We start from the raw sequence: 16,211 nt of genomic DNA on the forward strand, positions 1-16,211 counted from the left end.
TAAAGTGCTCAAAACATGTTTTTTAACAAGTAAAAAAAAAAAAAATTAAAAAAAAAAAAAAAAAGAAAAAAATGGAGCATCAGAGACTTTCTTTTCTCCGTTGCTTCCATTTCAAAGCATTGATATACTGAGTATGCATGGGATGCAAGTCTCATACGCATGCTCAGTACATCAAAACAGGGAAGCATGCACCACAACCAGCAGAAGAACAGTAATGCACGGTTATACAAAGATATTATTTAAGACAAGTAAGTATTTTTTTCATAAATAATGTCATTGTATAATAGTAATAACCGACTCTGTGGTTGTGATATACTGAAGATTTACCCATGGTTGGCTTTATTCAATCACTCGGGCTTCGCCCTCATGATTAAACCACACCAACCATGGGTAAATCTTCAGTATACCACACCACATCATTGGTTATTGCTTAAATAATGAACTGTACCTGAATGTAATGAAACACAAATGAATTGAACCAAAATACATTGAAATTTACTCTTTTCTCTTGATCTGAATCTTGTAAAATAACACATCATGGCAAATAAAAAAAAAATATTATAATAATATAACTATAATATAATAATGTCACCATCTTGATTAACAAATCCACAGCACACTTCATCACTCTTAGGAGATGTCTAAGGCATGCTCAAAAACAAAAGTATACTGATTTCTTGCCTCCATTTTAGATGCTAATTTCAACTCCGTTGCAGCACTACTGCACCCTCATATCCAACCTGGAATCTGTATTATGGTAGTTTGCTTTTACCAGCTCTCTGACTACTCATTCAGCCATATAATGAAATGCATTTCTCCTACTCTTGACATCATTTTAAATTAAGACTGCTTGTAGTTGGCAAACTCAAGGAAATATGCCCAGGATTTTGACACAGAGTAGCTGTTAAAGCTTGTAGTCTACATTTGTACTAAATATGAGTATTTTTAAATGGATCTGCATCTTTTGCTGCCCTATTAGGGCAAACTTTAGTGAAATAGGGACTAAATTTCAATCCTCTTCTATTTGACCAATTGCTACCTTGTAGGCATAGGCATCCTTAATCTGGTTTCCATGCAATGTTAGATACTTGATTATAATGGCTCTATCACACACTAAATCCTAATGAGCTAGAACATCTCCTTTCTTGTTATAGGATAAGCTTATGATTTTACAGCTGACCATTTATAATTTACAGTGTTCTTAATAATGGTTATTCTCGTGTACTGAAATTTTATGAATTGAACCTGGCCATACTCAGTCTGAACCTAATAATTTATTATAGATAATTTAATTTGACTAATTGAAACCAGCCATGTGCTAACAATTAAATTGAACATTACTGGGTGTTTATTTTTATACTGCAGCTCATACTTTTTAAAAAGTATGAAGACAAAAGCTGATAGTATTTGTGGTATGCACAGTTGACTACATATGCTCTGTTGATTATAATTATTTTACATTTCTTATACTCTAAATGCATTGTGAACGCGAAAGCTGATAGCATTTGAAGTATGCATACTTGATTATATTTTCCTGAAAGATTAAACACTCTTAATTTCTTCACCTAGATGATATGAAATGTTGCTTTATGATAGCTGCATTTTTTTCTGATGTTTTCACCCTTTAAAAAGTTATATTAACCTCATAAGACTTCTACACTAATTAAATTATTACTGCATACCACACTGTCCTTCTCTATATATATTGTATTTATATTATTCCTAATAAGAAAGGCTGGATATCTCCCATATCAGGTAGGCTATTGAATTACCTTTCCAGCCAACTCACAGCCTAGAACTGCTCATCAAAAGCAATGTCTCTGTCTGTAGCAGGCTTCATCCTGGGATAGATGCTATTAGTATGCAGAAAACTCTGCCCTGTACATAAACTGCTGTTTAGGTAATCCACTGGAACTAGTATATACCACTCCCACTTAGGTCTGTAGGTAAAGTACTAGGCAAACTGCCCTTATGGGCCATTTGAAAACTTGCCAATGTCCCTTTTGGTGCTCTAATTAACCTATCCCATTTGGTCATATATAGGCCCATCCCATGGTCTGTAATTGTCCTAATGAGAACAACTGGGATTATACCACAGATAATTTGAGGGGACCGATGCACAGGATAAGGCATTTAGGATCTGCATTTGTCCATTAGTGCAGGTGTCAGTCCTGGCGTAAATTTTCTATTTCCCACCATAGATCTAAGTTGTTGTTGAATATGGCCAGGGTTGATCTTCATTTTATGTTAGTGGGAGTCTGAAATACATCGGTCCTTCCAAAATATTCTATTGGTGTTGCATAAGAAGTTTAGATCACTAGACTTAAGTATTACTGATGCCATTTGACTTGCTGATGTGCAGTAAATCCATCAGTAATGAGTTGTAGGATGCCTTGTATGCCAGGCACAAATCTCTTAACAGTGTGTCAGATGTGGAGTATAGTGGCAGCGTTTTGAGTTGGTCCATTTAGGACATGTTGTTTAGGCATTGTATCATTTAGTAAGGTATAATTGTGGACATTCCAGTTGCTTCATGAGTCTGGACAGATGGATGCCAAAGGGGGCATTATATTCAGTGATTGGTCTAATGACGGCTGAGTAAAGGGGAACAATGACATGCCTTTTTTATAAGCTGTGCAATATATAAGGGCTTTCTTAAAACATTAGACACATATTGGTCAAAAGTTAGGTCACTGTCCACATAAGTTTCCAAATTCTGAACATCTGGGTCAACTCTTGGGGATGCATTATCAATGTGGTAGTTTCCGGGGATGGATGATTTCCCTAAGGATATATTTATGCATTTTTTTGGTATTTAGTTTGTCTATAATTTTGACACCAGTTATTTATCTGGGGCAAACTTTCCTGCAGGATGGGTAAGTCATTTAGAGATTCAATGACTGCTCTTAGCTTGTAGTCATTTGCAAATGTAGTCAGCCAAAACCCTTTGGTATTGGGTTTTACATCAGTAAAGTAGATGCCAGACAAGAAAGGTCCCAGCTCAGAATCATGGAGGGGGGGGGGACTACTGGTGATTGGTCTCTTTCTGTAGGGAAATTCCTGTATTTTAATTGTCTGTGCCCTATCTGTGAGCCAGCTGGCACCCCAGCAGTTGAAATAGGGGTTTATTCTCAGTTTATTTACAATTGCCCACTCAGGGATAATAGAAATGCTGTCAAAAGCATTGGCAGGTCGAGGTATGGGGTGTGTACCATTTTTGCCTTCATCCATTGCTTTAGTGACCTTTCCAAAAAATCCAGCAGGCTAATTAAGCAGGGATTGCCCTAGATGAATCTTAACTGAAACAAATCCAGTGTTTTGAGGTTCATTTTGTCATGCTTGATTAGTTCCATGATAAGTCTTTCCATGGCTTTGCATATGAGGCCTGTCAAACCTGGTGAGTCTAATTGCCAGTGTATGTGGAAAGTTATCCTTTATGTTGAGGACTGACTGTAGCTGTTCTCCACAAAACTTGTATGAAGGCTGATATTGAACAGTGTTACTAGGGGTGTGGCTAAATCGAGCTTCCTGCTATTTAAGCTACATCCAGGAATACTAAAGAGACCCCATTGCTGTAGTATTTTTAGCTCTTGATAGCACTTTTTGGACTTGGTCTTGTATGATAATAGAGGTGAGCCAGTTTCAGGATATCTTCAGGGATAAAGGATTTATATACAGCAAGTAAAAGTTCTCTCATTATGCAATATGCAGATGATTCAACCCTAATCTGCATTGCCAAAACTTTAGACATATTACAACAGGCCCAGGAATCATTCCCATCTATTAAAACTGGGCATCAGTCATCAACTAATGCTTAACACAAAAAAGACCAAACTGATTATGTTCACCCGCAAAAACCTAGCTAATCAGAAACAACACCAAAAAATTAAGATGGATACCACAACAAGCTCCTTGGAATTAGTACTGATGAAAACCTGAAGTTTGATTGCCATATAAATGATGTTATATATAAAGCTCAATAGAAATCCTACTGGACTGACCATGTTAGGAAAAGCTTGGCCCTACTTTTCTGCTTCCTTCCCTTCTCTATGAATCACGTGTACTGGTCAAATTAAATGCCACCTAAACTAATTAACTGCAGCAATGCTATGACAAAATTGCTAAATTTGCTACTAATATGACCTATAGATTTCACCATTGCCATGCTCTTAATTAACATAACTATCTAAAGTTACCTCACTGTCTGTCTCGCACAGCTGACCATGACCTATAATCCTCTGTACAACCCAGAAAAATGCTCCAGCCTGAGTAACCTCCTCAAGCAGGATTCCTTATGTAGGCCTCTACATGCCATAGACAACTGTTTCTAGCCATTACTAAATCGAATGACTCTGCTGCCGTCTCCTTGTTCTCCTCCTTGGTGGCAGAAATTTGGAACTCTGTCCCCTTCCTATAAAGAAAATACAACAAAAGCCTGCAAGTATCATCTGAAACACTATCTGTTGAATTCCTGGCTGTATTAATGTTCAGCTCCTGGCTAAATGATGTTTTTCTGCTCCACCCTTTATCTTCTATCACATTGTTTGTGTTCTGTTGTACTTTTTCTTCTTCTGTGGAATTTTTGTCCATTGGGCTTCAGCAGAAGAGACGTCTTTTAGAGCGAGCTGGAGCATCCTTGTAAACAAATACAATAAACAAGTAAATAAAATGTATGCAGTGGACCGCACACCATTTTACAATTTCCTCATGTGGTTTGATTCACAAGCAATTTTAAACTTTTCTAACAAGATTAGATTTTACACACAAATGCGCATGCACATGTGTGTATGTGTGTAAGTCTACATATATATTTTTTTTATTCTGTTTGGTTGAGAGGTCTGCTGATTGACAGTGTAAAATTTCTGTAATGTGGTTTGGGAAATATGTCCTTTTCCCTGTGATGTGCGATCTTGGAGTTGGTATATTTAAGTAATGGGGAGTATTGAGCGCAATGGAGATTCCCTCCTTGCAAAAACATTTTGCATCCTTCAAGGTTATGTGTTGGAGCATGCACATTGTCATATCAGTGTTTTGAAATCAATCATATTTTTGTCAGAAATATGTGAGTTGATTTACATTGACATAGATCTACTTACATTTAACCATGTATAGACATTTTTTATATATTTTATTTTTATTAATTTATTTTACATATGTTGACAGGGATAATTTGACTAGATACATGTCCATTTTCAGCGGATGCCCAGGGAGAAAAGCTCCAAGGTATAAACAATATTATTACATAATTCTTGTTAAACAAAGTTTACAAGTTCTGTTCATATATACAGGTAATACAATCACTTAAGAATTAAGATTACACAAGGTTAAAAGACCTAAAAAAATGCCACACAGTTGAGTTACAAATGTATAATATTAGAACACAAACATAGGAAGAGGGATAATCAGGCTTGGAATAAGGACCTAGCTAGTGTGATTTAAAATATTGTTGGAGACAATATTTTCTTGAATTAACTTAGGGTGGATTCTAGATTAATGTCAGCAGGAAGTGAGTTCCAGGTTTTACCAATATAGTTGGCAAACAGAGAGTCACCGGATGAGTTGTTGATTTTGACAGTTTGAACTAGCAGACTGTTAGAGGAGTGAAGTGGTCTGAGGTTGCTATAGGGGTTGATAATAATATTAGGTGAAGGTGTGCTTTCTGGCCGGTTAAGTACTTTGTGTACCACTAAAAGCTGGTTATTCTGAAATACGCATGGCAGTTCTAGCCATCCTAGATAGTTTAGGTTTTTACTGTGGTGTGTCCTGTATGGCATGCCAGTGGCAAATCTGGCAATGTGTTTATAACAGCTAGAGAGTTTATTAAGTTCAGTTTTGCTTAAATTGGTGAATAAAGGGGAAGCATAAAGAAGAGTTAAGAGTAGGAGAACGTGCAATGGCAATTTTAGCAGGTGGAGTTAGGAAAGGTTTGATCTTATCGAGTGAGCCAAGTTTTTTATTGATATTTTTGAGAGTTAGATTGACATGCATATCGAATTTGAGGTTATTGTCTACAATAACACCTAGAAGCTTTGTGTAGGTGTCTGGGGAGATTATGGTACCATTATTATATTTTATGGCTAAGGATGATACAGAGGACCTGCAAGTAGGGGGAAAAGAGTAGAAGCTTTGTTTTGTTGGGTTTAAGATCAGTTGATGATCAGATAGCCAATTTTCAACTAAAAGTTTCTGGGATAATGTCTGTAGATCAGACTTGGAGGTAGCAGAGCAAATCAAAGTGGAGTCATCCACATATTGAATGCAGTTTGCATCTGGGATGACAGTGTAGAGGTCATTGATAAATATGGAAAGTTTGCATCTGGGATGACAGTGTAGAGGTCATTGATAAATATGGAAAACAAGAGAGGTCCTAGTATAGAACCCTGGGGAACTCCTAAAGTGGTGGGCAAGAGGTTAGATAGTTTGTTTTGCCATAGGATGGCCTGTTGTCTACTGCTCAGATAGAACTGGAACCACTGAAGAGCTTGAGTATCTAAGCACATTGTCTTTAGAGTGTGAGTTAGTAGTTGATCAACCATACTGAAAGCTTTGGAGAGATCCAAAAAGAGGGCAGAGGATAATTTGTTATTATTACGGTTACTGTTTATGGCATTAGAGAAGGCAAGGTGGGCTGTGGTGGTACTATGATGTGGCCTGAATCCATGCTGAGAGTTAGCCAGCAGATTGTTTTGAATCAGGTAGTGCAGCAACTGACTATGGATGCATTTTTCCATAATTTTAGCCAGTGGTGACAGTATAGCTATGGGTCGGAAATTAGATAGTTCATTGTAGCTGCCTCCTTTATGGAGTGGTATGACATGGGATATTTTCCAGATGGAGGGATGGAAGCTTCTGCTATGGTTCGACTGGTTAGAATGGATATTGGGTATGCTATGGCATCTGCAGATTTTTGCAGATACTCAGCAGGGAGAAGATCAGCTGATAGGGTAGTTGGTTTTAGTTTTTTGATTAGACCTCGAATGAATGATGTAGCAAGTGGGTGAAAGCTAAAGGAAAGTTTGGTACTGGGAGTGGTGATCTTTGAGCCCACTCCCAGTGTGTGTGTGTGTGTGTGTATGTGTGTATATATACACATATATATATATATATATATATATATATATATATATATATATATATATATATATATATATATATACACACACACACATATATATATATATTTATATAGATATATGTATACATGCATATTTAAAAAAAAAAAAAAAAAAAAATATATATATATATATATATATATATATATATATGTATGTATATATATATATATATATATATATATATATATATATATATGTATATATATATATATATATATATATATATATAGAGAGAGAGAGAGAGAGAGAGACATGTTGCATTTTTTAAGATAGGTGCTAACAATAAATTGTTGATAAATGCATAAAATAATTGCATCTATCTTTATTGCAGTGACACTGCACACTAAGATACTGAAATATTATAGTAATAAAAATATACAGTTAAATGAAAATGGGCTTCCTAACTGTATCCTGTGACTCCATCCAGCATATAATTGCACAAATGTTGTTGAAATATGCACAAATATCAGCAGTAAAGAGAAAAATTATATGGAACAGTGAAGTGGTGCCAGAGAGTAAGTACTGGTGCAAGTTATGGACTTTAGCAACTGCTTCTAGTTAGCTGTTGGTTAATGTAGTGGTTAGGCCCATAGACTATGGAAACAAGTAGTTGTGGTTTGGGTCCCTAACAAAATATGTAAATTTTTTTTGTGTCATCATGTGGGACCATACGATAATATGATCTCAGGCAGGGACCTGGGACTTTGTGCTGTTTTGAGCTGACGGAGGGAACTTCTGAAGGGGAGTTTATGAATTTGAGAAAGACTTTACACCACTGACAAGACTTTCTGCTATTGTTGCAATGGTTCTTCATTTATTTATTGCTTTCTCGTTTAATTCTGTATTGGCAAGGACAGTATGCCACATGCCAACATTGCACATGCCTACCTTGGACCAAACTACAAGCCGCTAAAATAGAGGAGGGATGAGGAACAAAGGGTAGGCAAATAAGTAAGACCCTCCCAGATAGAAGCTCATGCATGCTGAGCCCTGCTGCATTCAGTACGTGACTGTCCATGGGAATTACTAGAGTTAAATCCACAGGGGCAAGGAGTAGCTGGCAGACCCAGTGCAGAAGGTGCACGAGGGCTGGGCTCAGTATTCATGGTGTGTAGGTGGGAGAGCAAAAAACCAAAAAAACAACATAGTGAAATTAATGAACGTTGCCATATGAGTGAAGAGAACAAAAATAAATGTAACAACAGTTCAGAGTTATTTTTCTTCATATATTTCTTCCAGTAGATAGAATAACTGCCATCTTGAAGATAAATGCTTTGCATTTCAGACAGATTTTGAATATGTACAACCCCCCCCCCCCATTGGACCATGTTAAATGGCAAGTTCTCCTAACAGTAAGGTAGGAGGTGTTTTTCTCCTCTATTGTTCTGTATTGTTGAATACTGACCAATTAATGGAATGGATTTCAATGAAATTTTCATTGTTCTGTTAACATATAATCATATACGTGTATATAAACCGACACATTCAATGCATACACCAAACCAATATAAAATATTTTACACACAGCAATATGCATTAAACTTCTATATAACTCTCTGAATAGATCTAAATAAACATATCAGAGACATAATGACTTGAAAACTTTTTCTGATACCAAGACATTAGATGGGATCCGATATTGCTAATCCTCATTTGATGGAAATAGTAATCACAGCACAAAAAAAATAACATTAAGACATAATGCTTTCATCCTTACCTTTATAACACACATACTAGTAGGTCTTGCTGTCATTTTTAAACCATGTAAAGTTTGTATCGTTAAATATCCTTTGGAAAATTTGAGTCTGGTCAGGTACATTTTTTGGTATATTTGAACTCCAGTACTGCACTGAGGAAAAGGCATCATCTGACCAGACCCACTGTGAAAGAGTTCTGTTAAAGTATAGTCCGATCCAGACGTCACTCTGATTTACCATATTCTTTATTTTATAGTTTTCCTCTTCACATTGTATGCTGGCTAGGTTATCGCCTTTGGCTGCACAGTAGCTTTGTGCTTCCTGCCACGTTTTTAACTCCAATACAATGTAGTAGCCATAATTTGAGCAACCTGAAAAAAAAAAATAAGGGGTAGGGTGGGTGTGCATACTCCTGCATATTTAATAGCAATAAACAGCTTTACACTTTTTAGTGCATTGTTAAAAAAAACAGATAACATAAGCCAAATAATGGAGATACGACATGGTACAATGAACTTAAATTGCATTCTCTTCAGCTTCACTGACACTGGTACATTATTTTACTACAAGTACTCCAAGACCATAACATTAGGAAACAGTTAAGCAAAAAGAAAGATAAAGGGCCGGATTCACGAAGGCTTGCACGGAGCCTAAGAGTAGTGTAAGACTCCATGCAGCCTTCGCAATCCAGGAACAGCCCAAAGTCCGTGTAAGAGTCAAGCTAAAACGGCTCTTACACGGAGTGGGCGTGGATAAGCTAATCACCTCACTTGCAGCCGAATAGCATGCAAATGAGGCTGATTAGCGATCCAGGAAGCCCAGAACAGCCCGTGTAAGAGCCGTTTTAGCTGCAGAAATGTACTCAGTTGACAACTGAGTACGTTTCTGCAAACACGGCAATGGAGCCATGTCAGCTCCAAATAAAGGGTGCATATGTGACAGGCAGCATGCCAATGGCCAAATATGTGGCCATTGGCAAGGTAACCTGATGCAAATATATTAAAAATATAATTTTTTTTTCGGCGATTGCCGATGTGTAAACCCAGCGCAGCCCCGCGCAAACGGGCTGCGCTGCATAGAACATAAAAACGAAGGTTTTAAACCTACAAATGTAGGTTTTATGCAATACATGGAATGTCAATGCAGGGACCAGCAGAGCAAAACCAACATGGCCACCGTGTAGTGGTTGCTAAGGGGGGAAGCTGAGTCTAAGAGATGTAACTAAGCATTAATAGGCAATCTGATGCAAATGAGTGTAAGGATACTGAATTCCACTGTCACATAGCAAATGAGCACATTCTGAGTAGTGTAAGAGTTACATAAGGGGAGGAACAGAGTAGGAGATAGGTGACATCACAGGGGGGAATGGTAGAAAGAAATGCAGTTCATTGGAGGTTAGATTTACATGACAGATGTCAGACAGATATCAAGGAAAGAGGTGTGCCACTAAGTAAACATGAGAAAGTCAAGAAATGGAAGGTGTACACTGTTGCCTACACCAAAGTTTCTTGCTGGACGTGTATGCACACGTGTGCGCGCCACGAAGCGCGAGTAAGGCAGTGTGCGCGCGTGTAAGGCAGACTGAGCATGTGGGAGCGTGTTGGGAGATGTTTAACACCGTTTGCACGGGCGTGCACGCGTTTAAAACCGAATAAGCAGGTTCTGAACTGTGTAAGTATGTGTGCGCGCGTGTAAGCCACTGTGAGCATGTTTCTGCTGGTTTGCACGCGGCTCCACCCTGAGGAAACAGAAAGGAAAAAGGAAGCAACAGATGTAGTAGGAAGTTAGCAGGGAATACTGCTGGAGCTAGCAGGTGAAAACAATTAGATGCAGGCAATTACACAGGCAGAATACTAGCCCAGCCCAGCACTTAAAACTCTGCAAACAGCAGTGCAGAATGTTTCTCTCAAGAGACACTGCAAGACAGGAGTTAAGTTATCAGAAGTGAAAACTGAAAAAGCTGAACGCAGAGCAGAAATGTTAGGGGCTGCCATAGCTGTCATAATGAGACATAGGCAACTTGCTGAGGGTGGTGACAATGCAGATGGTGCCAGACAACCCGCAGTGAGGAGACGGAGAAGAGTGTACAGGCCCAGGGTCACCTACCACGGGTTACATGAGCTGGAGATAGTAGAGCGCTATAGAGTGGACAGAGACCTCCTGCAGCAAATAGTGGAGCTGTGCAGGCCATGCCTCACACACAGAACCAACAGAGGGGAGCCCATCCCAGTGGAAACCAAGGTATGTGTTGTCCTAAGAATACTAGCAACAGGTACCTTCCAGAGACCAACTGGTGATATGATGGGGATATCACAGGCATCAGCTTCCAGGGTACTGCACCAGTTCCTGGATGCCATGTCAGCACAACATGTCAGTGATCATGTATATTTCCCCAATGCCTGTGAGGTATTGGCCAGCAATATGCGTCTCTTCCAGCAAATAGCGGAATACCCTGAGGTAGTGGGTGCAATAGACTGCACGCACATACGCATCAAAGCACCAGCTGGTGAGCGGGGTAGGGCATACATCAACCACAAGGGCTTCCCCTCCATCAACTGCCAGGTCGTGTGTGATGCCCAGGGCATAATAATGAATGTGTGTGCTGGCTGTCCTGGGAGCTACCACGATTCCCACATCTGGCATTTGACGCAGCTGTACCAGACATTTGCCAATGGGGACATCCCGCACGGACACCTAGTGGGGGATGCAGGTTATGCACTGGAGCCGTGGCTGATGACACCCATCAGAAATGCACACACACCTGAACAGGAACGCCATAATGAGGCACACGCACAAACACGTAATGTAACAGAGCATGTGTTTGGGCTGCTCAAGTCACGGTTCCGGTGTCTGGACACATCTGGTGGAGCCTTGCAGTACACACCAACTACATGTACCCAAATTGTCATGGTATGTGCTATGCTACATAATATGATCTTGCGAAAACAGCTGCAGCAGGACCAGCATAGGGCTGGGCCAAACAGCCCCCCACCATTGCCAAGGCCATCACAGGCAGAGCGTGACTCGGAGGAGGAACAACCTGAGCCTGCCCCAGTAGGCAGAAGGAGGCGTGCCCAGTATGCCCTGGCCTTGGCAAAGAGGCAACGCATAGCACATACATTGGCTCAGTAGGAACCTTGGGAATGATACCCCTCTCTGACTCACTCATATAGTAACAGGGATGCCTAACGTGACACAACCTGCTCTCAAACATGTACAGGGAAGTGTAATATGCGCATCCGACAGAGGCAGCCCTGCAGCACCACCTGAGGCATGAATGCTATGTGTTAAGTAATGTAACACCAAGTACTATATGCACACCTGAGGACCCTGACTAACATCCCACCCTCACCAAGCATCATGCCACAACATGACAATGAGATGATCAAGTGCAACAATTGACTGAAGTATCGCAGTTAGTCAAAGGGGACCCAATGTGTGCCAGTCTGGGATGACATGCTGAGCATGACATGATGCACCACCTGCTAGGACTGGCGTGCACCTATCAGTGCAGGCCGTATGGATACTGGCAAAGGCTGTTGTCACCCACAGTGTGCCCTGAATAGGTAAGGCTCAAAACACAAACCTATCTCCATAGGTACCAGAAGGGATAAGAATAAGATAAGGGATAGGTTGAAACAGCAAGATGCATGCAGTCTAAACTCACCCAGTATGGAGAATGTTGATAACTGTGCTGTAACAGAAAACTGAGGCAAGGCTCACAACAGCACCCTAACACTACCAGGTTACACCTCATACTGTGCTGTACAGCCTCAAAACTTGGAACAAGCTACAAAAGGAGGGTGACTAGCAAGAATTGTCAAGGATAACCACACCCACATGTCGGTACCACCACAAAAGCAGCATGGACTAGCCATGCTCAAGTAACAGTGGCTAAAACTGCCCCCCAGTTTATAGCCTGCTACAGACTACTGTCCCAACACCAGGAACTGCATCCGGCCTATGCTGGAATACATGAATATATCAAGTCCTCCAAACCACATTATATTGGGTGACTGCAAATACCCAGACATAGACTGGGAGCATTATACTAGCTCCAACAGTGTAGGACAAAAGTTCATAGAATCCACAAACCAAAAGGCCCAGGAACAAAGTACCACTCCCACAAGAGGGGTAAGCATACTGGATGTGATAATCAGCAACATGGGTACTGGATGTCAAGATGAGAAGTGTATTGCTCACTGGTAAAACCAGACCATAGAGTAATCACACTGGATATACAAATCCTGACCACAGTCCCTGGCTGGAAAACCACAGTGGAAAACATGTGCTAAGCAATATTTGCACTCCTCCAAACTGATGTGGAATCCATTAAAGGTTCCGTGCAGGTGCAAAATATGGGCCACACCTCAGAACCTGTAATACAGCCATTCCATGAACACTGCCAGGAATGCTTGGATTATGCAGTCCTAAATTAAAACAAGACACAGTGCCTAAATCTGGCATGGTGGACACCAGCCATAACCAAAACATGCAAGAGAATGAGGAAGCTACTACATGATAGAGCAAACATGAACAATGAAGTAATCACTGATCAGTAGTATGGCAATAAAATCTGTCCACACATGCAATCCACTAAGGCCAGCCACAACAAGTGGAATCTGTGAATCCTGAGGCAATGTTACACCTGCCCCAAGTACACAGACAACCCCCAACTCCACCCAAGAAATACAAATATATGTGAGAGATGCAACCATCCATCCAAACTGGAGGCTGAGCTCCCTCAACTCTGTACTCCCAAAACAAGTCAGTAGGAGAAGGTAACCACACACACCACAAACACAGTCCCACATAGACCTATCACAACTGCAAACCAAACACATAAACACAGAAAAACATTCCCGGAGGCAGAAATTACAAACACAGCACACCAACAGAGGCCTCTAAAGCAGACACCCAATCAAACAGCCTCCAAACATAGCACATGCAACACATAGCACACAAAGCTGGTGTGCCAAACAGTCACAGGCCAGAAGGAGAAACAACATGCCTGATACAGTCATAATAGGTGACTCCATAGTCAGACACACTGTTGTCCCGCACACCAGACTGAACAAGGGAAAGGGTACAGTAAGCTGCCTGTAGGCTGCCACAATATGCCACATAACAGAAATATGTAGGTCACTCCAAAGCAAGTAGAAATATGATGCAGTCATAGTCCATGCTGGTGTGAATGACCTGAGATGTACCGCCCTAGACTACATGTAAAGAGACATAGATGAGCTATCTGATTATGTAGTCCAGGCTGGTATGACACTCACCGTTCGCAGCATCCTACCCTTACCAAGAATAATGCCACAGTACAAACACGGAATGATCAGTCATAGCAAGTGGCACACTTACTGGTGTCATTCCAAGGGGATCCAATGTCTGTCTGCTTGGGATGTCATGCTTGACAAGCCACACAGCTGTCCTTGGGATGGCCTGCACCTGTTACCCCTGGGCGTCTGAATATTGGATAAGGCCTTTGCCACCTCCATAGAGCCTTTTGTAGGCAAGGCTGAAAAGACTGACCCACCACCCTAGAAAACATAAGTGGGAAGAAACATAAGGGAAATGCTGACCAATGCCAGATGTGTACACCCCAATATGCATGCTCGAGGCCATCCCCAGAATGGAGAACATCGATGTCTGTGCAGTGACAGAAACCTGCTGCAAGCCTCCTGACAGCACACCAGCACTACCAGGTTATACCAGGTATCATGTGTCATGGCCCCAAAACCTGGAACAAAACATAAAAGGAGGGTGAGTATCCATAGTCAGCACAGACACCCATACATCCAGGTAACTGACAATGCACAAGGCAGTGGAGTTCACCCATGTGCAACTAACTGTAGGCAAGACTGCTGTGCAGTCTGTAGCATGCTACAGACCGCACTCTCACACACAATAACCCCACCCAGCCGTCCTGAAGACACTGGACAGTATGAATGTCCCACCAAATACCAAACAAGGTACCACAAATTACCACATAGGTGGTAAACCATTATGTATGGAAGGAGTAACCAGGGACCTAGGGACACAAGTGGACAGTAACCTGTTATGTGACACCCACATTGCCAATGTGGCTAGGAAGACTGTCTACATTTGACACAGTATCAGGAAAGGAGTCACATCTACGGCAACAGAGGTCATTGTGCCCCTATACTTTTCTCTAATCACACCCATAATCTAGTACAATGCCTCATATGGGATGTACCTTACCTGACACCTGCAGCAGTTAGAAAGACCTCAAAGGTCCCTCACCAAGAGGATAAAGGGTCTCAAATATATGTCATATGCCGCCTGGCTTTAGACACCCCAGCTGAATCCAGTCACATACTGCCCACACAGAGGCATTGCATGCCTGTTGTAGGAGGCCATGCCCAACACAGGAGTAATGGACATGCTCCACCCCAGAAAACACAAATCCATTGGAGCTGTGAGAGTGAAAGATGTCAACCTCAACAAATAATGAAATGGGATGTGCTGGTGGGACAGATACATAATCCAGAGGCTTCCCACACCCTGGACCAGAATCCCACTCCATGTTAGGCAGAGCCCCTCACTGACACTCTTCAACAGGAATCTTGCCAAGTGGATGGATGATTGTAGAGTTACACTGGGGTCTTCACTGTGTCATGTCCAGACAGAGGCACAGCAAAGCAAATCATAAATGGCCATAATATTCACATAGCAAGGGGTGTCAAAAGCCACACACACTCTGGCTAGGCTAACAAATGCCCAGGGTGGATAGCCTAGTATGAACCTATGAACCTATGTAGATACAAATTGTACAGGACACTATGGATAATCCCAAGGCTTTCACAACTGATGGTAGGAACCATGTTGGGAATTCACAGATATGCCCTGAATCACACAAATATCACAAACACACACACATATTGCCAACATACATCCTGACAGGTGCAGTGCAAACCCCCCCGAATGCAGAACATCTATCCCAGCAGACTGCTGGCCCCCTGACATTGCAGATGCTGAGGTAACAGCCAACATCTACAAAGCAAAACACACAGCAGCAATGGTATGAGATGGTGTCCTGGGCTTAGTGCAACATGGACTCCAAGATGAATGGAATGCCAAACCACACTACTGCTCAATGTCAGCCTTACCACAGAATATGTACCCAAAGAGCAGTGTACAACAACAGTGGTCCTTCTCAACAAAGGTGTTGCCTGAATGGATACTGAACACTACTACCCCAGAATCCTGAGAAGCTCGGTTTGCACAGCTATGGAAAGGATCAGCATGTACCACAGACATAAAGATGTTGGGGACCTACTGACACCGGACCCAACCCAGTGTGGCCTTCTCAAGTGCAGATCCTGCCCCTAACCATGTTTGACTCAATTGAAACAGTCATTAAGGTCATTGATGA

At 41.1% G+C, this 16,211-nt stretch overlaps 1 protein-coding gene across 1 annotated transcript in view; it reads right to left on the reverse strand.

Annotated features, from left to right (window-relative positions):
• LOC122810546 (lymphocyte antigen 75-like) overlaps positions 1-16,211 on the reverse strand; it is a 98,482-nt gene that overhangs the window by 1,218 nt on the left and 81,053 nt on the right. The window lies entirely within an intron of this gene.

This window comes from Protopterus annectens, chromosome 9.part0 (assembly GCF_019279795.1).
Source record: "Protopterus annectens isolate FY-2018-M chromosome 9.part0, PAN1.0, whole genome shotgun sequence".
Classification (NCBI taxonomy): Eukaryota; Metazoa; Chordata; order Ceratodontiformes; family Protopteridae; genus Protopterus; species Protopterus annectens.